The following is a 26,528-nucleotide window of genomic DNA, read 5'->3' on the forward strand; positions in this document are numbered from 1 at the left end:
ATTCTTGTATATAGGGGCAGTATTATAGTAGTTATATTCTTGTATATAGGGAGCAGTATTATAGTAGTTATATTCTTGTATATAGGAGCAGTATTATAGTAGTTATATTCTTGTATATAGGCAGTATTATAGTAGTTATATTCTTGTCTATAGGAGTAGTATTATAGTAGTTATATTCTTGTATATAGGAGCAGTATTATAGTAGTTATATTCTTGTACATAGGGGGCAGTATTATAGTAGTTATATTCTTGTATATAGGAGCAGTATTATAGTAGCTATATTCTTGTATATAGGAGCAGTATTATAGTAGTTATATTCTTGTATATAGGTGGCAGTATTATGGTAGTTATATTCTTGTATATAGGTGGCAGTATTATGGTAGTTATATTCTTGTATATAGGGGCAGTGTTATAGTAGTTATATTCTTGTATATAGGGGGCAGTATTATAGTAGTTATATTCTTGTATATAGGGGGCAGTATTATAGTAGTGATATTCTTGTATATAGGGGCAGTATTATGGTAGTTATATTCTTGTATATAGGGGCAGTATTATAGTAGTTATATTCTTGTATATAGGGGCAGTATTATAGTAGTGATATTCTTGTATATAGGTGGCAGTATTATGGTAGTTATATTCTTGTATATAGGGGGCAGTATTATAGTAGTTATATTCTTGTATATAGGGGGCGGTATTATAGTAGTTATATTCTTGTATATAGGGGGCAGTATTATAGTAGTTATATTCTTGTCTATAGGGGCAGTATTATAGTAGTTATATTCTTGTATATAGGGGCAGTATTATAGTAGTTATATTCTTGTATATAGGGGCAGTATTACAGTAATTATATTCTTGTATATAGGGGGCAGTATTATAGTAGTTATATTCTTGTATATAGGGGGCAGTATTATAGTAGTTATATTCTTGTATATAGGAGCAGGATTATAGTAGTTATATTCTTGTATATAGGAGCAGGATTATAGTAGTTATATTCTTGTATATAGGAGGCAGTAGTATAGTAGTTATATTCTTGTATATAGAGGGCAGTATTATAGTAGTTATATTCTTGTATATAGGGGCAGTATTATAGTAGTTATATTCTTGTATATAGGGGCAGTATTATAGTAGTTATATTCTTGTATATAGGAGCAGTATTATAGTAGTTATATTCTTGTATATAAGGGGCAGTATTATAGTAGTTATATTCTTGTATATAGGAGCAGTATTATAGTAGTTATATTCTTGTATATAAGGGGCAGTATTATAGTAATTATATTCTTGTACATAGGGGCAGTAGTATAGTAGTTATATTCTTGTATATAGGGGGCAGTATTATAGTAGTTATATTCTTGTATATAGGGGCAGTATTATAGTAGTTATATTCTTGTATATAGGAGCAGTATTATAGTAGTTATAGTCTTGTATATAGGAGCAGTATTATAGTAGTTATATTCTTGTATATAGGGGGCAGTATTATAGAGTTATATTCTTGTATATAGGAGCAGTATTATAGTAGTTATATTATTGCATATAGGGGCAGTATTATTGTAGTTATATTCTTGTATATAGGGGGCAGTATTATAGAGTTATATTCTTGTATATAGGAGCAGTATTATAGCAGTTATAGTATTGTATATAGGGGCAGTATTATTGTAGTTATATTCTTGTATATAGGGGGCAGTATTATAGTAGTTACATTCTTGTATATAGGGGCAGTATTATAGTAGTTATATTCTTGTATATAGGTGCAGTATTATAGTAGTTATATTCTTGTATATAAGGGGCAGTATTATAGTAATTATATTCTTGTACATAGGGGCAGTGTTATAGTAGTTATATTCTTGTATTATAGTGGGTATATTCTTGTATATAGGGGGCAGTATTATAGTAGTTATATTCTTGTATATAGGAGCAGTATTATAGTAGTTGTAGTCTTGTATATAGGAGCAGTATTATAGTAGTTATATTCTTGTATATAGGGGCAGTATTATAGAGTTATATTCTTGTATATAGGAGCAGTATTATAGTAGTTATATTATTGTATATAGGGGCAGTATTATTGTAGTTATATTCTTGTATATAGGGGGCAGTATTATAGTAGTTATATTCTTGTATATAGGAGCAGTATTATAGTAGTTATATTCTTGTATATAGGGGCAGTATTATAGTAGGTATATTCTTGTATATAGGAGGCAGTATTATAGTAGGTATATTCTTGTATATAGGGGGCAGTATTATAGTAGTTATATTCTTGTATATAAGAGCAGTATTATAGTAGTTATATTCTTGTATATAGGGGCAGTATTATAGTAGTTATATTCTTGTATATAGGTGGCAGTATTATAGTAGTTATATTCTTGTATATAGAAGCAGTATTATAGTAGTTATATTCTTGTATATAAGGGGCAGTATTTTAGTAATTATATTCTTATACATAGGGGCAGTGTTATAGTAGTTATATTCTTGTATATAGGGGCAGTATTATAGTAGTTATATTCTTGTATATAGGGGCAGCATTATAGTAGTTATATTCTTGTATATAGGGGGCAGTAATATAGTAGTTATATTCTTGTATATAGGAGCAGTATTACAGTAGTTATATTCTTGTATATAGGGGCAGTATTATAGTAGTTATATTCTTGTATATAGGGGGCAGTATTATAGTAGTTATATTCTTGTCTATAGGGGCAGTATTACAGTAATTATATTCTTGTATATAGGGGGCAGTATTATAGTAGTTATATTCTTGTATATAGGGGGCAGTATTATAGTAGTTATATTCTTGTATATAGGGGCAGTATTATAGTAGTTATATTCTTGTATATAGGGGCAGTATTATAGTAGTTATATTCTTGTATATAAGAGCAGTATTATAGTAGTTATATTCTTGTATATAGGGGCAGTATTATAGTAGTTATATTCTTGTATATAGGGGCAGTATTATAGTAGTTATATACTTGTATATAGGTGGCAGTATTATAGTAGTTATATTCTTGTATATAGGAGCAGTATTATAGTAGTTATATTGTACATAGGGGCAGTATTATAGTAGTTATATTCTTGTATATAGGGGGCAGTAATATAGTAGTTATATTCTTGTATATAGGAGCAGTATTACAGTAGTTATATTCTTGTATATAGGGGCAGTATTATAGTAGTTATATTCTTGTATATAGGGGGCAGTATTATAGTAGTTATATTCTTGTCTATAGGGGCAGTATTACAGTAATTATATTCTTGTATATAGGGGGCAGTATTATAGTAGTTATATTCTTGTATATAGGGGGCAGTATTATAGTAGTTATATTCTTGTATATAGGGGCAGTATTATAGTAGTTATATTCTTGTATATAGGGGCAGCATTATAGTAGTTATATTCTTGTATATAGGAGCAGTATTATAGTAGTTATAGTCTTGTATATAGGAGCAGTATTATAGTAGTTATATTCTTGTATATAGGAGCAGTATTATAGTAGTTATATTCTTGTATATAGGAGGCAGTAGTATAGTAGTTATATTCTTGTATATAGAGGGCAGTGTTATAGTAGTTATATTCTTGTATATAGGGGCAGTATTATAGTAGTTATATTCTTGTATATAAGGGCAGTATTATAGTCGTTATATTCTTGTATATAGGGGCAGTATTATAGTAGTTATATTCTTGTATATAGGGGCAGTATTATAGTAGTTATATACTTGTATATAGGTGGCAGTATTATAGTAGTTATATTCTTGTATATAGGAGCAGTATTATAGTAGTTATATTCTTGTACATAGGGGCAGTGTTATAGTAGTTATATTCTTGTATTATAGTGGGTATATTCTTGTATATAGGGGGCAGTATTATAGTAGTTATATTCTTGTATATAGGGGCAGTATCATAGTAGTTATATTCTTGTATATAGGAGCAGTATTATAGTAGTTATATTCTTGTATATAGGAGCAGTATTATAGTAGTTATATTCTTGTATATAGAGGGCAGTATTATAGTAGTTATATTCTTGTATATAGAGGGCAGTATTATAGTAGTTATATTCTTGTATATAGGGGCAGTATTATAGTAGTTATATTCTTGTATATAAGAGCAGTATTATAGTAGTTATATTCTTGTATATAGGGGCAGTATTATAGTAGTTATATTCTTGTATATAGGGGCAGTATTATAGTAGTTATATTCTTGTATATAGGTGGCAGTATTATAGTAGTTATATTCTTGTATATAGGAGCAGTATTATAGTAGTTATATTCTTGTATATAAGGGGCAGTATTATAGTAATTATATTCTTATACATAGGGGCAGTGTTATAGTAGTTATATTCTTGTATATAGGAGGCAGTATTATAGTAGGTATATTCTTGTATATAGGGGGCAGTATTATAGTAGTTATATTCTTATATATAGGGGCAGTATTATAGTAGTTATATTCTTGTATATAGGAGCAGTATTATAGTAGTTATAGTCTTGTATATAGGAGCAGTATTATAGTAGTTATATTCTTGTATATAGGGGGCAGTATTATAGAGTTATATTCTTGTATATAGGAGCAGTATTATAGTAGTTATATTATTGCATATAGGGGCAGTATTATTGTAGTTATATTCTTGTATATAGGGGGCAGTATTATAGAGTTATATTATTGTATATAGGGGCAGTATTATAGTAGTTATATTCTTGTATATTGGGGCAGTATTATAGTAGTTATATTGTATATAGGGGGCAGTATTATAGTAGTTATATTCTTGTATATAGGGGGCAGTATTATAGTAGTTATATTCTTGTATATAGGGGGCAGTATTATAGTAGTTATATTCTTCTATATAGGGGGCAGTATTATAGTAGTTATATTCTTGTATATAGGGGGCAGTATTATAGTAGTTATATTCTTGTATATAGGGGCAGTATTATAGTCGTTATATTCTTGTATATAGGGAGCAGTATTATAGCAGTTATATTCTTGTATATAGGGTCAGTGTTATAGTAGTTATATTCTTGTATATAGGGGCAGTGTTATAGTAGTTATATTCTTGTATATATGGGCAGTATTATAGTTGTTATATTCTTGTATATAGGGACCAGTATTCTAGTAGTTATATTCTTGTATATAGGAGCAGTATTATAGTAGTTATATTCTTGTATATAGGGGCAGTATTATAGTAGTTATATTCTTGTATATAGGGGGCAGTATTATAGTAGTTATATTCTTGTATATAGAGGCAGTATTATAGTAGTTATATTCTTGTATATAGGGTGCAGTATTATAGTAGTTATATTCTTGTATATACGGGGCAGTTTTATAGTAGTTATATTCTTGTATATAGGGGCAGTATTATATTAGTTATATTCTTGTATATAGGGGGCAGTATTATAGTAGTTATATTCTTGTATATAGGGGGCAGTATTATAGTAGTTATATTCTTGTATATAGGGAGCAGTTTTATAGTAGTTACATTCTTGTATATAGAGGGCAGTATTATAGTAGTTATATTCTTGTATATAGGAGCAGTATTATAGTAGTTCTATTCTTGTATATAGGGGGCAGTATTATAGTAGTTATATTCTTGTATATAGGAGCAGTATTATAGTAGTTATATTCTTGTATATAGGGGGCAGTATTATAGTAGTTATACTCTTGTATATAGGGTGCAGTATTATAGTAGTTATATTCTTGTATATAGGAGGCAGTATTATAGTAGTTATATTCTTGTATATAGGGTGCAGTATTATAGTAGTTATATTCTTGTATAAAGGGTGCAGTATTATAGTAGTTATATTCTTGTATATAGGGTGCAGTATTATAGTAGTTATATTCTTGTATACAGGAGCAGTATTATAGTAGTTATATTCTTGTATATAGGGTGCAGTATTATAGTAGTTATATTCTTGTATATAGGAGGCAGTATTAGGGCATGCCCACACGTGGCGGATTTCCTCCGCAACTGTCCGCATCAATGCCGCACAGAATCTGCGTTGCAGATTCTGCGGCGGACCTGCCCAAAATGTGCAGTAAATTGATGCGGACTAGCTGCTGCGGACTGCGGGAAAAGTGCTTCCCTTCTCTCTATCAGTGCAGGATAGAGAGAAGGGACAGCCCTTTCCCTAGTGAAAATAAACACATTTCATACTTACCGGCCGTTGTCTTGGTGACGCGTCCCTCTTTCGCCATCCAGCCCGACCTACCTGGATGACGCGGCAGTCCATGTGACCGCTGCAGCCTGTGATTGGCTGCAGCCGTCACTTAGACTGAAACATCATCCTGGGAAGCCGGACTGGAGACAGAAGCAGGGAGTTCTCGGTAAGTATGAACTTCTATTTTTTTGACAGGTTGCTCTATATTGTGATCGGTAGTCACTGTCCAGGGTGCAGAAACAGTTACTGCCGATCGCTTAACTCTTTCAGCACCCTGGACAGTGACTATTTACTGACGTCTCCTAGCAACGCTCCCGTAATTCCGGGAGCCCCATTGACTTCCTCAGTCTGGCTGTAGACCTAGAAATACATAGGTCCAGCCAGAATGAAGAAATGTCATGTCCAAAAAGCAAGACGCATCCGCAGCACACATAACATGTGCATGACATCTGCGGACTTCATTGCGGAATTTAGAATCTCCATTGAAGTCAATGGAGAACTTCCGCAATGAGTCCGCAACCAGTCCGCCACTGGTCCGCAACATCCATTGTATGCTGCGGACACCAAATTCCGCACCGCAGCCTATGCTCCGCAGCGGAATTTTCAGCCTCGTCTAAACGAAGCCTTCTAAAAAGAAGTGGAAGGCAATGGGCAAACGGGTCCGCTGCGGATTAACGCTGCGGAGTGTCCGCAGCGGAATTCAAGAGCAATTCCGCCACGTGTGGCTTTGCCCTTATAGTAGTTATAATCTTGTATATAGGGGCAGTATTATAGTAGTTATATTCTTGTATATAGGGGCAGTATTATAGTAGTTATATTCTTGTATATAGAGGCAGTATTATAGTAGTTATATTCTTGTATATAGGGGCAGTATTATAGTAGTTATATTCTTGTATATAGGAGCAGTATTATAGTAGTTATATTCTTGTATATAGGGGGCAGTATTATAGTAGTTATATTCTTGTATATAGGAGGCAGTATTATAGTAGTTATATTCTTGTCTATAGGGGCAGTATTACAGTAATTATATTCTTGTATATAGGGGTAGTATTATAGTAGTTATATTCTTGTATATAGGGGACAGTATTATAGTAGTTATATTCTTGTATATAGGGGGCAGTATTATAGTAGTTACATACTTGTATATAGGAGCAGTATTATAGTAGTTATATTCTTGTACATAGGGGCAGTATTATAGTAGTTATATTCTTGTATATAGGGGGTAGTATTATAGTAGTTATATTATTGTATATAGGGGACAGTATTATAGTAGTTATATTCTTGTATATAGGGGGCAGTATTGTAGTAGTTATATACTTGTATATAGGAGCAGTATTATAGTAGTTATATTCTTGTACATAGGGGCAGTAGTATAGTAGTTATATTCTTGTATATAGGGGGCAGCATTATAGTAGTTATATTCTTGTATATAGGGGCAGTATTATAGTAGTTATATTCTTGTATATAGGAGTAGTATTATAGTAGTTATATTCTTGTATATAGGGGCAGTATTATAGTAGTTATATTCTTGTACATAGGGGCAGTATTATAGTAGTTATATTCTTGTATATAGGGGGCAGCATTATAGTAGTTATATTCTTGTATATAGGGGCAGTATTATAGTAGTTATATTCTTGTATATAGGAGTAGTATTATAGTAGTTATATTCTTATATATAGGAGCAGTATTATAGTAGTTATATTCTTGTATATAGGGGGCAGTATTATAGTAGTTATATCCTTGTATATAGGGCAGTATTATATAGTAGTTATATTCTTGTATATAGAGGGCAGTATTATAGTAGTTATATTCTTGTATATAGGGGCAGTATTATAGTAGTTATATTCTTGTACATAGGGTGCAGTATTATAGTAGTTATATTCTTGTATATAGGGGCAGTATTATAGTAGTTATATTCTTGTATATAGGAGTAGTATTATAGTAGTTATATTCTTGTATATAGGAGCAGTATTATAGTAGTTATATTCTTGTATATAGGGGGCAGTATTATAGTAGTTATATTCTTGTATATAGGGGGCAGTATTATAGTAGTTATATTCTTGTATATAGGGGCAGTATTATAGTAGTTATATGCTTGTATATAGGAGCAGTATTATAGTAGTTATATTCTTGTATATAGGAGCAGTATTATAGTAGTTATATTCTTGTATATAGGAGCAGTATTATAGTAGTTATATTCTTGTATATAGGGGGCAGTATTATAGTAGTTATATTCTTGTATATAGGGGCAGTATTATAGTAGTTATATGCTTGTATATAGGAGCAGTATTATAGTAGTTATATTCTTGTATATATGGGGCAGTATTATAGTAGTTATATTCTTGTATACAGGGGGCAGTATTATAGTAGTTATATTCTTGTATATAGGGGGCAGTATTATAGTAGTTATATTCTTGTACATAGGGTGCAGTATTATAGTAGTTATATTCTTGTATATAGGAGGCAGTATTATAGTAGTTATATTCTTGTATATAGGGGGCAGTATTATAGTAGTTATATTCTTGTATATAGGATCAGTATTATAGTAGTTATATTCTTGTATGTAGGGGCAGTATTATAGTAGTTATATTCTTGTATATAGGGGCAGTATATAGTAGTTATATTCTTGTATATAGGAGCAGTATTATAGTAGTTATATTCTTGTATATAGGGGGCAGTATTATAGTAGTTATATTCTTGTATATAGGGGGCAGTATTATAGTAGTTATATTCTTGTATATAGTGGCAGTATTATAGTAGTTATATTCTTGTATATAGGGAGCAGTATTATAGTAGTTATATTCTTGTATATAGGGAGCAGTATTATAGTAGTTATATTCTTGTATATAGGGAGCAGTATTATAGTAGTTATATTCTTGTATATAGGGGCAGTATTATAGTAGTTATATTCTTGTATATAGGAGCAGTATTATAGTAGTTATATTCTTGTATATAGGGGCAGTATTATAGTAGTTATATTCTTGTATATAGGAGCAGTATTATAGTAGTTATATTCTTGTATATAGGAGCAGTATTATAGTAGTTATATTCTTGTATATAGGGGGCAGTATTATAGTAGTTATATTCTTGTATGTAGGGGCAGTATTATAGTAGTTATATTCTTGTATATAGTGGCAGTATTATAGCATGCCGCGGTTTATTCATGGTACTAACACCGAGCAGCATCTGGGCCTTATATACAACGTTCTGAGTGATGCGTCACATATAACATTTTCTGTTTCCTCTCAGATGTGATTTTATTTTATTCTCAACGAGAAAGATCACTGGAAATTGTCAGTGCGGCGGTATAGTTTTCTGGTAAATCCTTGAAATCCTTTTTAAAGTTTCCATAGAAATATTAATGTGCTGCACAATTTACAGTGCGTGGTGGAAGATCTGAACGTCCTGAGACGACCGGAATGTGGCCTAATATATGGCGTCCAAAATAAAAAAAATTCTCACGACTTCTCTGAATGTGTGATCTCTCGCTCGCCAGTCCCTGTTGTCCTTTATATCATGCTGGGATGTTGGATCCTGATGGAAATGAGCGTGTGGGGCCCGGAGAGCTGCCGGCCCGGTGGACTGCCTGTGTAATAACTCCATGATGAATCTGCCCCTGAGAGACGTCTCTGGAACATGTTAGAAGACGTGGACTGCAGCATTGGACGGGTCTCCGCTGCTTTTCTTATCCTGAGTGCCGGATGAGTTGGATTTGAGGATGCCCTGTCTAGGGGTGCACACAGAGTTGGGGGGCTATGGTGGGTTCGTACCTTTTGGAGCCCCTTCTGTTGAGGTCAACATTTGTAGTACTGTTGGTTCTGGGGCAGGAGATGGGCCACAGTGCTAATTTTTCCCACCACCGCTCTGATTTTAGCTCTGGGTCATTTGTGGTGACAAGGGGGCAAATGCCCTTTTTCCTCCACAGGCCTCATAGTATTGGCATGGTTGGCAATCATCCACACATCAGCCATAACTCTCAACCGTCAAATAGTTTTGTGGGACGGCCCTGCTAAATAAACCACAAAAGATGAAGGGCTTATGCAAATGTGGGCATTTCTATTATATTGGCCCCATGGAATGACCCTCTAATTTCCCATCAGAGTGCTGATTGGCCAAGATCGATCATGTGATAGCTCCACGACTCCATTACTGGGGAACCAGTCATGTGATGCCTCTTAGTCAATGTGCTGAGTGGGAACGGGGGCTGTTTAATATACAGGGCAGCCATCTTTACAGACAGGGACACTTCTTAAAGGGGCAGCAACACTTGAATTTCCTATATGGCTTAAGGGGAATCCTGGGATTGCTCTCTGCTCTGGAGGACCTCCAATAACAGCTGATCACCGGGGTCTTGACAGTAGTCACCATGATCCTCCTCAACTAAAAGGCGTTGTCCTCAGGCGTTATTTTTAAAGGAACACTCCCGGTAAAACTGATACACTGTGTTATGCCTAGTATAGAGTATACAAGCCAACTTTAAAAAGGGATGTCATGGAGTTCATAAAAAGTGGTAGACAAAGCAGCACGCAACAAAATTATTTTCCTTATGCCCCGCCCATTTATATAGAACACGCCCCCAAACAAAGGCATTTAAATCACAAATATTGCAAATGAGCCCCTTCATCACATCCCAAAATGAATACAAACCCCAGACGACCTCAATCCGGCCCTCCGAAATAAATACTTATCGTAGCGAAAAAGAGGCGGGACTTAAATGTGCCGAATTGTGACCAATTTTGTAAACTAAGCCAAAAGGGGGTATAAGTAAGAGATGTTTCAAATTTATCATACGAGGTGCATGACTGGAATAAATTTGGCGCGTCTTCTGCCTGGTATAAGTTTACGTGATTGTTTACGTGACTTATAACCATTTTTTATTTTTTACTGTTTGGAGCACAGGATCGATTGTGGTTAAAGATCATCTCAATCAGCGGCGATCATCCCATCTAAACGCAACTTATCCCCCTATTTACCAATACAGCGCGCCGCCGTAATGTCGCCAGAATTCTCTAGAAAAGTAACATGGAAAACGCAGACGAGGGGGAAGAATCGCTGGTTTTTGCTTGTTTGACACTATATATATATATATATATATTCTCCTATTTTTAGAGTCTTTTTATGGCAATTTCGGGACATTTTGTCCTCTGCGGTTGATTTATAAAGACCCTCAGGCTCCCAGATTGTGTGAGGATCTCTGGAGGGGGCTGGGAAATCGCTCCGAGAGTCTCCATTAACCCCCTCACTACCATATTCCCACCACTTGGTCGGTCTCATCAAACTCCCCCCAAAGCTTCTGTTTCCCTGCTGGGGAGGTTCTAAAAGAGTGTTTACCCCCTCCCCTTAAAATCCAGAAATCGCCTAGAACCTAATATGCAGTACACTTCCGTGTGTCAGTCTTTACTGCAGTTTTGGAATTCTATTCAGGAACCTGGAAAATGAGTATAAGCCGAGTGTTAGATCCCATCAACTTTCTGATCCAGGTTACTGCTGCATTAGAGCGGACATACATACAGGAACCCTTCTTAAAGGGGCAGCCTCCTTTGGACTTTTCATATGTTCTAGGGAGGCTCCCATGATAGTTCTTTGCTCTGGCTACTAGAGGATTATATCGCTCACTGTGGAGGACCATTAATAATGGCGGATCACAGGGGTCCTGGCAGCGGGAAACCCCTTCACCCATTATATAGTCCCCAAGACACCTGCTCATCCAAAGGGTTAATGTCCCAGGATCTTGACCCTACTGTTAGCTCCTGCTAAATCAAAGTTGGAAAGTAAACTCCAGGTCTTGACCCACAACCCCCCATCCAAGGAGATACAGACTTTCCTGCTTCTGCAACAGGGACAGAGATTGTAACTCAGCTTTCCGCAGACCCTGAATGGTACATAAATAAACCCACCCTGCAGCGCATTCTCTCTGCGATGCATGGCTTTACCTGTGTCAGTGTCCACTGCAGTTCTGGCATTCTATTCGTGCACTGGGAAGCTCTGGATGAACAATGCAATAGGTCACTATATAAAACATTGCTATGATGATCATCAGTGGCCCCTCGAATAGCCCTCCAAGAAGAATGTATATCCTGCCCTCCCCCGTATATAAGCGGCGTGTTGACACAATGTATACAGGACGTCCATGTTGCCCTTCTTTTATTTGACAGGATTCTTAACCTGTCACATCATTATTTTGTGATTCGCTTAGATTTTTGGAAAAGGACCCCCCAACATACAGAGGTGGCTTGCAACGATATCACAGCTGTTCAGTCTTGTTCAGTGCGCTCCGGTTTTGGATGTGGCGCTCGGTTGTGGAAGCAGTGAATAAAATCCTGCAATATGGACTCAACTTTTCTAGACACCAGAACGGCAAATGCATCTAGTTACCTAAAGTCGAGGGTGTATCACTGCATTAACTGGGCTCCTTCTTCCATTCAGGAGTACGGGAGAGCTGGGTGTAAACCCCTGAGCGAGATGTAATGGCGGCCATATTAATGATCACCCAGCTTTCCCAGAAACAGATAATCTTCAATAATACATCTAAATTGAATATCTAACAATTTTTGGGTGAAGAGGACAACTCAAAAATGTTTCTTTTTTAAAAGCTTTCTAAATATTTTTTAACTTCACGTCTTCAAGATCTTTGCTTGCTGTCAGTGAATGCAAACTTACATTGCTACTTCTAAAGGATGAAACTCCGTATAGACGTAACACTTCTCACAGCTGTGGGTTTGTTACAATTGTATCCAGTCTAGACAATCCTCTATAGCAGCACAAATGTCACTTCCCTCCTGTCCTGATAGTTTGTTACAGTGTATCAGTGCAGGTGAGACTGTTCACAATGGAAGCCACGAAGCTGTACCGGATAGCGGCGCCTGATGGACCTCATTGACTAACAACAGAGTCCAGCGGGTTCCCGCTGAGGTCAGTCATTTTGACAGAATCTGCGATACAGGCCTCCAATGCAAATGTAAACATAACCTAAAATGTATCAGTCAGGAGTCTAGGCTACTTATCTTACAGAAAATTGTTTAGATTGGATACAATTGTAACAAACTCTCACTAGTGAGATCATCACATGACCAGGACAGTTTTCATCCTTGGAAATTAAACAATGTTTCTTATTCACTGACAGCAACCAGTGATCTTGAAAATAGGTGACGATTTAAAGCACAGGCTATATCAAAACCTTAAATTATACAATGATTTAGCTTTATTTGCAACCCCCATTAAGGGCAGAGCTTTGTCGCTGGCAGTTCTTCTACGTGTCCTGGGATTTGCCGTTGGGGAACCTCATTTTCTGTGATGATCTCCCCGAGTTTTGTTTACCTCTCGCTTTGATCTTCAGATCATTATTTTCCAGGGTCAGTCATTAAATTAGTGGAAGGTCATTGCTTCTACGTGTTTTGGAGGATCCTGACTTGGTGTTGACCGTAAATAGTGCTTTCTAGGGGGGACCACTTCTGAGCCGCTACCTAGATAAGGAACGGATTGTCATCTCTGGTGCCCTAGATGATCTAAATATGAAAGAAATGATATTTAAAGGGCTCGTCCTGACTTATATAATGGAACATTCTACAACTTTGTAATATACTGTGTGTTTTAATTCCACACTATTTCCAAGATCTCTGCTTGCTGTACTGCACAGCTTGTTCCAAAAAAGCAAAACCCCCTCTCATAATTTGTACATGGCTCACTGCAGTCTAACACATTATCATGGCCAGAATCAGACGCTTGACATACATAATAATGTCTCTATAAACTAACAACAGGATGAGTTCTTTAAAATAGTGTTAAATTGAAATAAAACGTATATTAAAGTATATTGCTAAACTTTTCATTCTACATTAAAGGGCACCTGTCAGCTCTCCTGTGTGGTGTAGTATAGAGGATCTGTCAGCTCTCCTGTGTGGTGTAGTATAGAGGATCTGTCAGCTCTCCTGTGTGGTGTAGTATAGAGGATCTGTCAGCTCTCCTGTGTGGTGTAGTATAGAGGATCTGTCAGCTCTCCTGTTTGGTGTAGTATAGAGGAGCTGTCGGCTCTCCTGTGTGGTGTAGTATAGAGGAGCTGTCAGCTCTCCTGTGTGGTGTAGTATAGAGGAGCTGTCAGCTCTCCTGTGTGGTGTAGTATAGAGGATCTGTCAGCTCTCCTGTGTGGTGTAGTATAGAGGATCTGTCAGCTCTCCTGTGTGGTGTAGTATAGAGGATCTGTCAGCTCTCCTGTTTGGTGTAGTATAGAGGAGCTGTCGGCTCTCCTGTGTGGTGTAGTATAGAGGAGCTGTCAGCTCTCCTGTGTGGTGTAGTATAGAGGAGCTGTCAGCTCTCCTGTGTGGTGTAGTATAGAGGATCTGTCAGCTCTCCTGTGTGGTGTAGTATAGAGGATCTGTCAGCTCTCCTGTGTGGTGTAGTATAGAGGAGCTGTCAGCTCTCCTGTGTGGTGTAGTATAGAGGAGCTGTCGGCTCTCCTGTGTGGTGTAGTATAGAGGAGCTGTCAGCTCTCCTGTGTGGTGTAGTATAGAGGATCTGTCAGCTCTCCTGTGTGATGTAGTATAGAGGAGCTGTCGGCTCTCCTGTGTGGTGTAGTATAGAGGAGCTGTCGGCTCTCCTGTGTGGTGTAGTATAGAGGAGCTGTCGGCTCTCCTGTGTGGTGTAGTATAGAGGAGCTGTCGGCTCTCCTGTGTGGTGTAGTATAGAGGAGCTGTCGGCTCTCCTGTGTGGTGTAGTATAGAGGAGCTGTCGGCTCTCCTGTGTGGTGTAGTATAGAGGAGCTGTCGGCTCTCCTGTGTGGTGTAGTATAGAGGATCTGTCGGCTCTCCTGTGTGGTGTAGTATAGAGGATCTGTCGGCTCTCCTGTGTGGTGTAGTATAGAGGAGCTGTCAGTTCTCCTGTGTGGTGTAGTATAGAGGATCTGTCAGCTCTCCTGTGTGGTGTAGTATAGAGGAGCTGTCAGTTCTCCTGTGTGGTGTAGTATAGAGGAGCTGTCAGCTCTCCTGTGTGGTGTAGTATAGAGGATCTGTCAGCTCTCCTGTGTGGTGTAGTATAGAGGATCTGTCAGCTCTCCTGTGTGATGTAGTATAGAGGAGCCTTCAGTTCTCCTGTGTGATGTAGTATAGAGGAGCCTTCAGCTCTCCTGTGTGGTGTAGTATAAAGGAGCTGTCAGCTCTCCTGTGTGGTGTAGTATAGAGGATCTGTCAGCTCTCCTGTGTGATGTAGTATAGAGGAGCCTTCAGTTCTCCTGTGTGATGTAGTATAGAGGAGCCTTCAGCTCTCCTGTGTGGTGTAGTATAGAGGAGCTGTCAGCTCTCCTGTGTGGTGTAGTATAGAGGATCTGTCAGCTCTCCTGTGTGGTGTAGTATAGAGGAGCTGTCCGCTCTCCTGTGTGGTGTAGTATAAAGGAGCTGTTAGTTCTCCTGTGTGGTGTAGTATAGAGGAACTGTCAGCTCTCCTGTGTGGTGTAGTATAGAGGAACTGTCAGCTCTCCTGTGTGGTGTAGTATAGAGGAGCTGTCAGTTCTCCTGTGTGGTGTAGTATAGAGGATCTGTCAGCTCTACTGTGTGGTGTAGTATAGAGGATCTGTCAGCTCTCCCGTGTGGTGTAGTATAGAGGATCTGTCAGTTCTCCTGTGCGGTGTAGTATAGAGGAGCTGTCAGTTCTCCTGTGTGGTGTAGTATAGAGGAGCTGTCAGTTCTCCTGTGTGGTGTAGTATAGAGGATCAGACAGCTCTCCTGTGTGGTGTAGTATAGAGGGCTGTCAGCTCTCCTGTGTGGTGTAGTATAGAGGATCTGTCAGCTCTCCTGTGTGGTGTAGTATAGAGGATCTGTCAGCTCTCCTGTGTGGTGTAGTATAGAGGATCAGACAGCTCTCCTGTGTGGTGTAGTATAGAGGATCTGTCAGCTCTCCTGTGCGGTGTAGTATAGAGGATCTGTCAGCTCTCCTGTGTGGTGTAGTATAGAGGATCAGACAGCTCTCCTGTGTGGTGTAGTATAGAGGATCTGTCAGCTCTCCTGTGTGGTGTAGTATAGAGGAGCTGTCAGCTCTCCTGTGTGGTGTAGTATAGAGGATCTGTCAGCTCTCCTGTGTGGCGTAGTATAGAGAAGCTGTCGGCTCTCCTGTGTGGTGTAGTACAGAGGATCTGTCGGCTCTCCTGTGTGGTGTAGTATAGAGGAGCTGTCAGTTCTCCTGTGTGGTGTAGTATAGAGGAGCTGTCAGCTCTCCTGTGTGGTGTAGTATAGAGGATCTGTCAGCTCTCCTGTGTGGTGTAGTATAGAGGATCTGTCAGCTCTCCTGTGTGATGTAGTATAGAGGAGCCTTCAGTTCTCCTGTGTGATGTAGTATAGAGGAGCCTTCAGCTCTCCTGTGTGGTGTAGTATAGAGGGCTGTCAGCTCTCCTGTGTGGTGTAGTATAGAGGAGCTGTCAGCTCTCCTGTGTGGTGTAGTATAGAGGAGCTGTCAGCTCTCCTGTGTGGTGTAGTATAGAGGAGCTGTCCGCTCTCCTGTGTGGTGTAGTATAAAGGAGCTGTTAGTTCTCCTGTGTGGTGTAGTATAGAGGAACTGTCAGCTCTCCTGTGTGGTGTAGTATAGAGGAACTGTCAGCTCTCCTGTGTGGTGTAGTATAGAGGAGCTGTCAGTTCTCCTGTGTGGTGTAGTATAGAGGATCTGTCAGCTCTACTGTGTGGTGTAGTATAGAGGATCTGTCAGCTCTCCCGTGTGGTGTAGTATAGAGGATCTGTCAGTTCTCCTGTGCGGTGTAGTATAGAGGAGCTGTCAGTTCTCCTGTGTGGTGTAGTATAGAGGAGCTGTCAGTTCTCCTGTGTGGTGTAGTATAGAGGATCAGACAGCTCTCCTGTGTGGTGTAGTATAGAGGGCTGTCAGCTCTCCTGTGTGGTGTAGTATAGAGGATCTGTCAGCTCTCCTGTGTGGTGTAGTATAGAGGATCTGTCAGCTCTCCTGTGTGGTGTAGTATAGAGGATCAGACAGCTCTCCTGTGTGGTGTAGTATAGGGGAGCTGTCGGCTCTCCTGTGTGGTGTAGTATAGAGGGCTGTCAGCTCTCCTGTGTGGTCTAGTATAGAGGAGCTGTCGGCTCTCCTGTGTGGTGTAGTATAGAGGATCTGTCAGCTCTCCTGTGTGGTGTAGTATAGAGGAGCTGTCAGCTCTCCTGTGTGGTGTAGTATAGAGGATCTGTCAGCTCTCCTGTGTGGTGTAGTATAGAGGATCTGTCATCTCTCCTGTTATGTAGCATAGAGGAGCTGTCAGCTCTCCTGTGTGGTGTAGTATAGAGGAGCTGTCGGTTCTCCTGTGTGGTGTAGTATAGAGGATCTGTCAGCTCTCCTGTGTGGTGTAGTATAAAGGATCTGTCAGTTCTCCTGTGTGGTGTAGTATAGAGGAGCTGTCAGCTCTCCTGTGTGGTGTAGTCTAGAGGATCAGACATCTCTCCTGTGTGGTGTAGTATAGAGGATCTGTCAGCTCTCCTGTGTGGTGTAGTATAGAGGATCTGTCAGTTCTCCTGTGTGGTGTAGTATAGAGGATCTGTCAGCTCTCCTGTGTGGTATAGTATAGAGGAGCTGTCGGCTCTCCTGTGTGGTGTAGTATAGAGGATCTGTCGGCTCTCCTGTGTGGTGTAGTATAGAGGAGCTATCGGCTCTCCTGTGTGGTGTAGTATAGAGGAGCTATCAGCTCTCCTGTGTGGTGTAGTATAGAGGAACTGTCAGCTCTCCTGTGTGGTGTAGTATAGAGGAGCTGTCAGCTCTCCTGTGTGGTGTAGTATAGAGGATCTGTCAGCTGAACTATGTGGTGTAGTATAGAGGATCTGTCAGCTCTCCTGTGTGGTGTAGTATAGAGGAGCTGTCAGCTCTCCTGTGTGGTGTAGTATAGAGGAGCTGTCAGCTCTCCTGTGTGGTGTAGTATAGAGGATCTGTCAGCTCTCCTGTGTGGTGTAGTATAGAGGATCTGTCAGCTCTCCTGTGTGGTGTAGTATAGAGGAGCTGTCAGCTCTCCTGTGTGGTGTAGTATAGAGGAGCTATCAGCTCTCCTGTGTGGTGTAGTATAGAGGAGCTGTCAGCTCTCCTGTGTGGTGTAGTATAGAGGATCTGTCAGCTCTCCTGTGTGGTGTAGTATAGAGGAGCTGTCAGCTCTCCTGTGTGGTGTAGTATAGAGGAGCTGTCAGCTCTCCTGTGTGGTGTAGTATAGAGGAGCTGTCAGCTCTCCTGTGTGGTGTAGTATAGAGGAGCTGTCAGTTCTCCTGTGTAATGTTGTATAGAGGAGCTGTCAGCTCTCCTGTGTGGTGTAGTATAGAGGATCTGTCAGTTCTCCTGTGTGGTGTAGTATAGAGGAGCTGTCAGCTCTCCTGTGTGGTGTAGTATAGAGGAGCTGTCAGCTCTCCTGTGTGGTGTAGTATAGAGGAGCTGTCAGCTCTCCTGTGTGGTGTAGTATAGAGGAGCTGTCAGCTCTCCTGTGTGGTGTAGTATAGAGGAGCTGTCGGCTCTCCTGTGTGGTGTAGTATAGAGGAGCTGTCAGCTCTCCTGTGTGGTGTAGTATAGAGGAGCTGTCAGCTCTCCTGTGTGGTGTAGTATAGAGGAGCTGTCAGCTCTCCTGTGTGGTGTTGTATAGAGGAGCTGTCAGTTCTCCTGTGTAATGTTGTATAGAGGAGCTGTCAGCTCTCCTGTGTGGTGTAGTGTAGAGGATCTGGAGAGTTAACAGACGCCTTTAAATTCTAACAATTGACTTCCATATATACACACTTTGAATATTATTATATATCCATAGACGACTTCTTAGCTTTTAAATCCTTGTTGCCTGGCAACCTCCTGACTTCCTGTCTGGGTGACCACAATTTACAGCAGTGGTCACAGGAAGTTATGTTTGCTATAGAAGAGATTGCTTTTCCATGCTACACAGACTTGTTTAGGAGCGTTTCGTTCAGTCGGTTCTTGAGATCACAGTACGAGAAATAATTCTGCTTTGCAATAAAAATAAGTAGAAGTGGGAAAATAAATAAACGGGCTCAAGATCTGTAGGGGCCACATTTATATCTTGGTATGGCGCAACCTCTCTCCTATGCGTGCTCCTGCCGTAGCGTCATGGGGGGTCAGGTTAAACATGGGACAGGATGCGCCTCCCCGCAGCCTTGTATGTTGTCATATATAAAGTTCATTCACCTTTTATCCTAAAACGTTTCTTTTTATTGGAATGTAAATGGACGTTGTAGTTTTGGAATCACATGTTGAGAGTTATGGTATACCTGCCAACCGTCCCGTTTTTCTTGGGATTGTCCGGCAAATGGATCACAAAGTGGGAGTGGTTTATGTAAATTTGCATCAAAGTGGGATGTTTTGTTTCATTTCCGATGGATTAAGGATCAAGTGTCTCACCTATCGGAATGTAAATGTTGGGAGTTATGGTTATGGGATTAGATTTATAGTCCAAGTGTGTCCGTGGAGAGTTGCGTCGTGCTGTGATTTTACTGCCGCAGAAATTGCCACACCCCTATTCCATAAGGGGTCCATCATGGAGGGTGTCAAATAGCAATCAATGACACAAGAGCGTACAGAGCCTTTAGCTGGGGCAAGACGGCGACTTTGACCGCGACACAGGTTGCAGAGACCGCGGCACGATGGTTGCAAGAAATATAAAGTTGACCGTTGTCCTGCGGGTATCGCAATGCGGCCATATAAACTTTCCTTACTCCGATGCAGCCTGATAACACATTGAAGTTTTGGTCTAGAGTCGCCATGTAGCCAGTTGACACGGAGTATTTTAGAGCTGTTTTTGATGCGGAAACTGCGCCAAAAAAAAACACGCCAAAAATCGCCTCCCATTGAGTTCAATGACAGGTGAAGAAGCGACATGCCCTTTCTTCAGGCGTTTCCGTGTCTGACTTCGCATTGACATCAATGTAGGGCAGAGAAAGCGCTCAATGGCCACGGCCGAAAAAACGCAGCGAAAAACACAGCAAATGTTCTGACGGCCGGTCAAAATCTGCCTAAAAAAACTCAGTGTCAACAGGGTCTGATGGATACCCGAAACACTATGTGCTGTACCTGAACTCTCCACTAGGTGTCTCTCTTCATTATTAGACCCTGGAACCTACAGACGCGTTCACTAACGAAAGTCTACACAGCGCAGGATCAGCTCTGCTATGTTATGTTTATTGTTAATGAGATTATAAGACAATCTGACCCCAATTCTAAGGGCACAAGCGGGGTCACCGGGGTATGTTCACACGGCTAATTTCCAGGCGTTTTTCGGCCAGTAAAAGCCCTGAAAAACGGCTAAAAATACGGAGGATAAACGCCTCCAAACATCTGCCTAATAATTTACAAGGGAAAACCGCTTTTAACTTTCAGCCGTCGTTTTAGCGACTCACATTTTTCACTGCGTTTTTGGAGCATTTTTTCTACAGTCAATGAAAAACGGCTCAAGAAGGGACACGCATTTCTTTTAGGCTGGCGTTTTTTTAAGGAGCCATTTTTCAAAACGGCCGCGTAAAAATACGCCCCATCGGAACAGAACGCCGTATTTCCCATTCAAATCAACAAGCAGATGTTTGGAGGCGTTCTGCTTCCAATTTTCCGGACGTTTTTGGCCCGAAAAACAGCCAAAAATAAGCCGTGCGCACATACCCCTTAGGCTACGTTCACACAGGGCGGATATGCTGCGTAAAAGCACACAGAGTATTCGCCCTGTGAGCAGCAGGGAATTCCGGACTAAAAAACACACCAAATTGTGGTGCAGTTTTCCGTCCGGAATGTCCGCTGCGGAAAACTGCACCGAAAAAAAATGGACACTTACCGTGGCGACGTGTCCCTCTGACGTCCTGCAGCCCGCGCTCCTGAGATGACGTCCCATCCCATGCGACAGTGGCCTGTGATTGGCTGCAGCGGTCACATGGGAGGAAGAAACAGAATTCTGGGTAGGTATAAGATTTAATCGCTGCGATCCCCTCTGCTGCTACTGGATTACGCCGCTGATCTTCTGCAAGAAAATCCGCAGTATTCGCGCTACGTGTGAACTGAGCCTTAGAATGGATCTGGAAACAGCTGAAGTGGGTTGTGATGACTGAGACAATCGCTGCCCGGAGTATCACAAGTCCCAGGATGATGAGACTTGTAGTTCTCTTCTGGAGGGCCATAGGTCGCCTACTTCAGCAATGATCCTGGCGTATATGGCGCTGATATATATACATATGGGTTTAAGAGACGAGCGTTCTCCTGCGCAGGTCTTATCCTGGAACACTTCAAACGAGTCATGTGATGCAGGGGGTGGAGCCTTGATTTGGCAACAGACTCTTAACTTGGGTTGGCACCGGAGAAGAATTACGCAACTGACGGCTTCACTTTCATCTGTTTTACTCTTCGTGTGGTTAACGGCAAAGAATCCAGATTTGATAATGATCGATTCTCCTAGATCGCAGAACCTGTATCCTGTCACAGCGTATTTGGCTTCTTCTTACTTTTTCTTCTGTGTCCTGCCACAATTCCGTGGACTGCAGCGCTCCCCTCTCAGAGCAGGAACTAGAACATGAAGAGAATGCCAGAAGGGCAGTGAAGACTGACACAGTCAAGCAGGAGTGAGGTTATGGGGAGTGGAATGTATGTCTATGTCTGTGCAGTCATATGGAGCTCAGGGGCTGTGGAAAGCTGGATGATATGTGTTTTGACAACTAGAAATGGCAGAATAGAATATTTAAAGACACAAAAATGAGTGACTGCCGGGCTCAATAAAGTAGGACCCTGAAAAATGTCCAGAAATGGGCCACTTATAACCCATGTGTTGCCAACCAGACCACCCTATTCTATGAAAGCCATGAGAGGGGGGGGATTTAAAAAAAATAAAAAAAAATAAATAAAGGCTGACAACAGAGAACAGTCGCTGTAGAAAAGGGAAATCTGCATCTTCAACCTTGTAATATACTTTGTGTTTCATTTCCCCTCCATTTTTAAGATTTCTGCTTGCTGTCAGTGACTGGGAACAGTCCTTATTTATGTTCAGTAGATGAAAACCCTTTCTGACCTAATAGTTCTCACAGCTGATGGTTTGTTACAATGTATCCAGTCTAGACAATCCTCTGCGAGCTTAACAGTCTGGTCTATATTTTATCTCCACTGATACATTGTAGCAAACTACCAGAACAGGAGAAAGATTTGTACTGCTGCTGCTTACCTCACAGGATTGTCTAGACTGGATACAATGTAACAAACCCTCAGCTGTGAGAAATATTAGGTCTGTTCAGATTTTTAGCCAAACAGGAATTAGTCTTTATTTGGATAAAATCAGAACACCCCTCCTCGCAGCTGATCAGCCGTTACTTTGTGTGAATATCTGAAGGCGGGCACCACAATAGCGGTTGAATTGTTGACGACCGTGGAAGGTGAATATTTAACGGTGATATTTCTGGATCTGAGCTGCTCCTGAGGAGAAGGTGGGCGACGGTGCAGCTGGAGTTTTGCTCTGCCGTTCCCTGCACTCTTGCTGCGTCTTTCATGTCGCTGCGCTAAAATCCTGCTCTGTGGTGGCTGCTTTATATTAACCCCGCGCCCTCTCACTGCGTCTACACGCCATGATCCGCCCACCGCGCCATTATAGGAATATAAAATCAATCTCTGCAGTAAACAATGGGGCTCATTCACCTACAAGCCCAGGATCTATCCTCATTTTACCAATCTACTCCAGTCACAACCAGAGCTGCATTCACAATTCAGATTCCTGCCCATTGTTGGAAGTTTGCTGATAAATTTATCATATACCGTAGCACACTGCACTGTAATGATGGCCAGTCATTATGTGGTAGCTGGTGTAAGCACTACATCTCCCACAATGCATTACAGCAGACAGGTGTTTTACAGACACTGAACCAGCAGGGGCAGTGGTGAGCTGTGAGATCCTGCAGCCAGAGAGATAATTGGGAGCCAGCGGACACTAAATATATGACATGAAGTGTTAACTTAGGCCCCGTGCACATGACCCATTCATTTCTATGGCCGACGGACACCGTCCCATATATTAACAGGAAGGTGTCCAGGCCGTAGAAATCTTCCGTAAATAAATAGGACTTGTCCCATACCTTCCAACCGTCCCGGATTCAGTGTGGGACAGTCCCAGATTTCAGGCGCTGTCCCGGGCAGCTGGGGTTATGTTTGCTGTCAACTATATCCTCAGGAAGCAGATACACTTGAACCCAATACTGAAGCAGGGAAACTTCAGCTCCCTGCTTCAGAATTAGTTCAGAGTGGAGGAGCAGAGGGAGCTCCCCCGCTCACCGCCGAGGGCTAAACCAGGCACAGCGCTACTTTAATATATGGACAGTGACATCAGTGGCTACTGATTGAGCGGAATCCCCATGGCCGATGATTCCGCTACTAGAGGAAACCCATGAGGTCACTGTCCATATATGGAGCGGAATCCCCGGCCAGAGTCTGCAGAGTGGATTCTGTTCAAGGAGTAGCCACTGACGTCACTGTCCATATATGGACAGTGACATCAGGGCTTCCCTCTAGGAGCGGAATCCCCAGACTATGCTCTGGCTGGGGATTCCGTTCCTAGAGAGAGTCCCAATGGCGCTATCCACAGGGGGAGTGGCCCTATCTTCAAGGGGTGTGTGTGTGGCTCTATATAGGGGCACTATTTACATGGGCACTGGCAGTTTATATGTGGGCACTGGCACTAGGGGCAGCTTTGGGGGCATTATACTGTATGGGGGCATCTGTGTGGGCATCATACTGTGTGGGTGCATCTATGGGAGCTTTATACTGTGTGGGCTGAACTGGGTGTGTATGGGCGAGGATGGGATTAGAGGCGTGGCTTAAAAAACAAAAAATTGCGACAGCGCGCTACGCCCGCCACATCGGTTGTCCCTCCTTGTGATACTTGAAAGTTGGGAGGCAAACGCGGGTGGCTGTTCGTGGCCGGCCGTACCCGTAATCACGTACTGTGATTATGAGCACGGTCCATGTTTACAGCACGGACGGCCGCTGAGTGTCATCCGCAATTCACGGACCGAGCACACATTGATCTAAATGAGCCCGGCCCGTATAATGACTTGTCCTATTCTTTTGCAGTCCGGGCTCCCGGCCAATGCACGGACCGTGGAAACCACAGCTGTGTGCACGGGCCCATAGAAGTGAACGGGTCCGCAATTCAGTCGCATTTTTGCGGATGAATTGCGGATGCAAAAACACCTTCTTGTGCATGAGACCGAACAGTCAGAAAAATCTGAATCCTGGTCTGATCTGTTGATTGTAGTAGAGATGGATCGGCATAGATCTAATCTGAGTCCGTACAGATGTAGCAGAGCCGAGTTTATTTTTTATCTCTTCAGGACTGGCTCATCGGGTCAGCCATGGACATATAACAAATATATTGTAACAATTATTAATTATATCAATAAAAATCAAAATTGATCAGAGCGATCAGATCGCTTACTATTGTCTGAGAGTTGGAACATTCAAGACTGTGACATTTCCTATCCATAGTGTGAGGAAGAGAAATCGCAACGCTGTTATTAGTTAGGGGTGTGGTCTGTATTCATTATGGGGTCTGCTGAAGGGGTCATATGTACTACTTGGGATTCAACTGGGCGTGTCCTACATAAATGGGCGGGGCATTAGCAAAAAATTAGTAGGTTTACCAGCGGTCCTATGTAAAACCACAGTTAAGGCGTTGTGATATCACCGGTACCACACAACGTGCTCGGCTCTGCTACATCTGGATTCCCAATACGCTGCAGCAGATGTGTCCACCTGTGTACAGCCCCTGCTAATCCTCATCTGCTCTGGCTGTGATTGCTTCTGTCTGTTCAGTGTCTCTCCGCTGCTGTTAATGAGAGTGGTAGACAGAAGCAGCGCACCTGTCAGAGGGAGAGCAGCGGCGGCAGTCACAGCTGCATCATCCGGGCAGTCACAGCTGCATCATCCGGGCAGTCACAGCTGCATCATCCGGGCAGTCACAGCTCCATCATCCGGGCAGGCAGAGCTCCATCATCCGGGCAGGCAGAGCTGCATCATCCGGGCATTCACCACAACGCGTCTTTCCAATCAGAACGTTTTTGAATTTTTTTTTCATGGGTGGAAGGGAAAACGCCGCGTCTTTTTTCCCCGTTCTTTTTATCCGCTGGTCTCGGCCGCTCTGACTTATCGCTGTTGAGCGTCGGTGAAACCCCGAGGACCCCGCATGCTGCAGATGGTGAGGACGCTCGCCCAGTTCACCATCGCGCTGGAGGACATGAGAGAGATGGGAGACAGCGCAGAAGCGTCGCCGGGGGACAGTGCGGAGGAGATGACGGAGAAGGACGCGGCCGGCGGCGATGGATCTGCGCACGGCAACACTGAGGTGATGAATGGAGGGGGGGCGCCACCAGGATGCAGCAGGGGGCGCAATGCCCTACAGGGCGGCGATGTGGGGGAGGGGAATGTTTACATCCATGGGCGGCTGCCAGTATGGACGAGATGTATGTAAATAAACAAACCCCCCCCCCAACAGCAACGGGCCCCTATAGTGATGCTCGGGGCCCCTATAGTGATGCTCGGGGCCCCTATAGTGATGCTCGGGGCCCCTATAGTGATGCTCGGGGCCCCTATAGTGATGCTCGAGGCCCCTATAGTGATGCTCGGGGCCCCTATAGTGATGCTCGGGGCCCCTATAGTGATGCTCGGGGCCCCTATAGTGATGCTCGGGGCCCCTATAGTGATGCTCGGGGCCCCTATAGTGATGCTCGGGGCCCCAGATTTTAACACCGAGGACTAGATGTCACCCCGAAGCTGAGTGACAGTCCTGACAGCTCTGACGTGGCTGCCCCGGGCTCCTCAGTGACAGACGTGGTGCTGCAGAAGCGGGGAGTGCCAGCTGTGCCGTTCAGGGGTCTGGGGAAGTTGGGTGATGCCTCTGCAGGGTCCGCCTGGAATGAATGAAGTCTGGCTACAAGCAGTGTAATGTAGAGTTATGTAACTCCCTAATAGACTTTTGTCCATTTTTTTCCCACTGTTTGCCAAATCTCTGCTTGCTGTCAGTGAATAGAACCATTCTGGTTTACATCAAGAAGCTGATACCCTCACTGAGAGTTTTGTTACAATGTTATCCATGGAGATAAACCGCCTGGACTCCCAGACTGATACATTGTAACAAACTATCAGTACAGGAGGGAGGTTTGTGCAACAGGGGATGGTCTAGACTGGATACATTGTAACAAACCCTCAGCTGGATACAATTGCAACGCCTCCTCCTGTGAATAGGCGATAGATGGAATGACCCTTTAATTCCCTCGTGTGAACGCGTGCTATACATAGTCGGGGGCTTTACACAAATGCTGCCCATGCAACGTCCTGGGGGCAAGACGCACAGCATTAGAATAACAGGGCTGCCTTCTTTCAGAAACAGCACCACCTGTGTTCACAGGTTGTCTGTGGTACTACAGCTCAGCTCG

At 41.8% G+C, this 26,528-nt stretch overlaps 1 protein-coding gene and 1 long non-coding RNA gene across 2 annotated transcripts in view; one reads left to right on the forward strand and one right to left on the reverse strand.

Annotated features, from left to right (window-relative positions):
- The window catches only part of LOC142741692 (rho guanine nucleotide exchange factor 17-like), a 197,905-nt gene that overhangs the window by 88,394 nt on the left and 82,983 nt on the right, over nucleotides 1-26,528 (forward strand). The window lies entirely within an intron of this gene.
- On the reverse strand, nucleotides 13,310-21,498 carry LOC142740380 (uncharacterized). Its single transcript, XR_012880632.1, has 2 exons — nucleotides 20,903-21,498; nucleotides 13,310-13,631 (listed from the first exon to the last, which is right to left on the reverse strand). It is a non-coding gene; the product is annotated as an uncharacterized LOC142740380 (long non-coding RNA).

The sequence above is a fragment of the Rhinoderma darwinii genome, chromosome 2 (assembly GCF_050947455.1).
Source record: "Rhinoderma darwinii isolate aRhiDar2 chromosome 2, aRhiDar2.hap1, whole genome shotgun sequence".
Taxonomy (NCBI): Eukaryota; Metazoa; Chordata; class Amphibia; order Anura; family Rhinodermatidae; genus Rhinoderma; species Rhinoderma darwinii.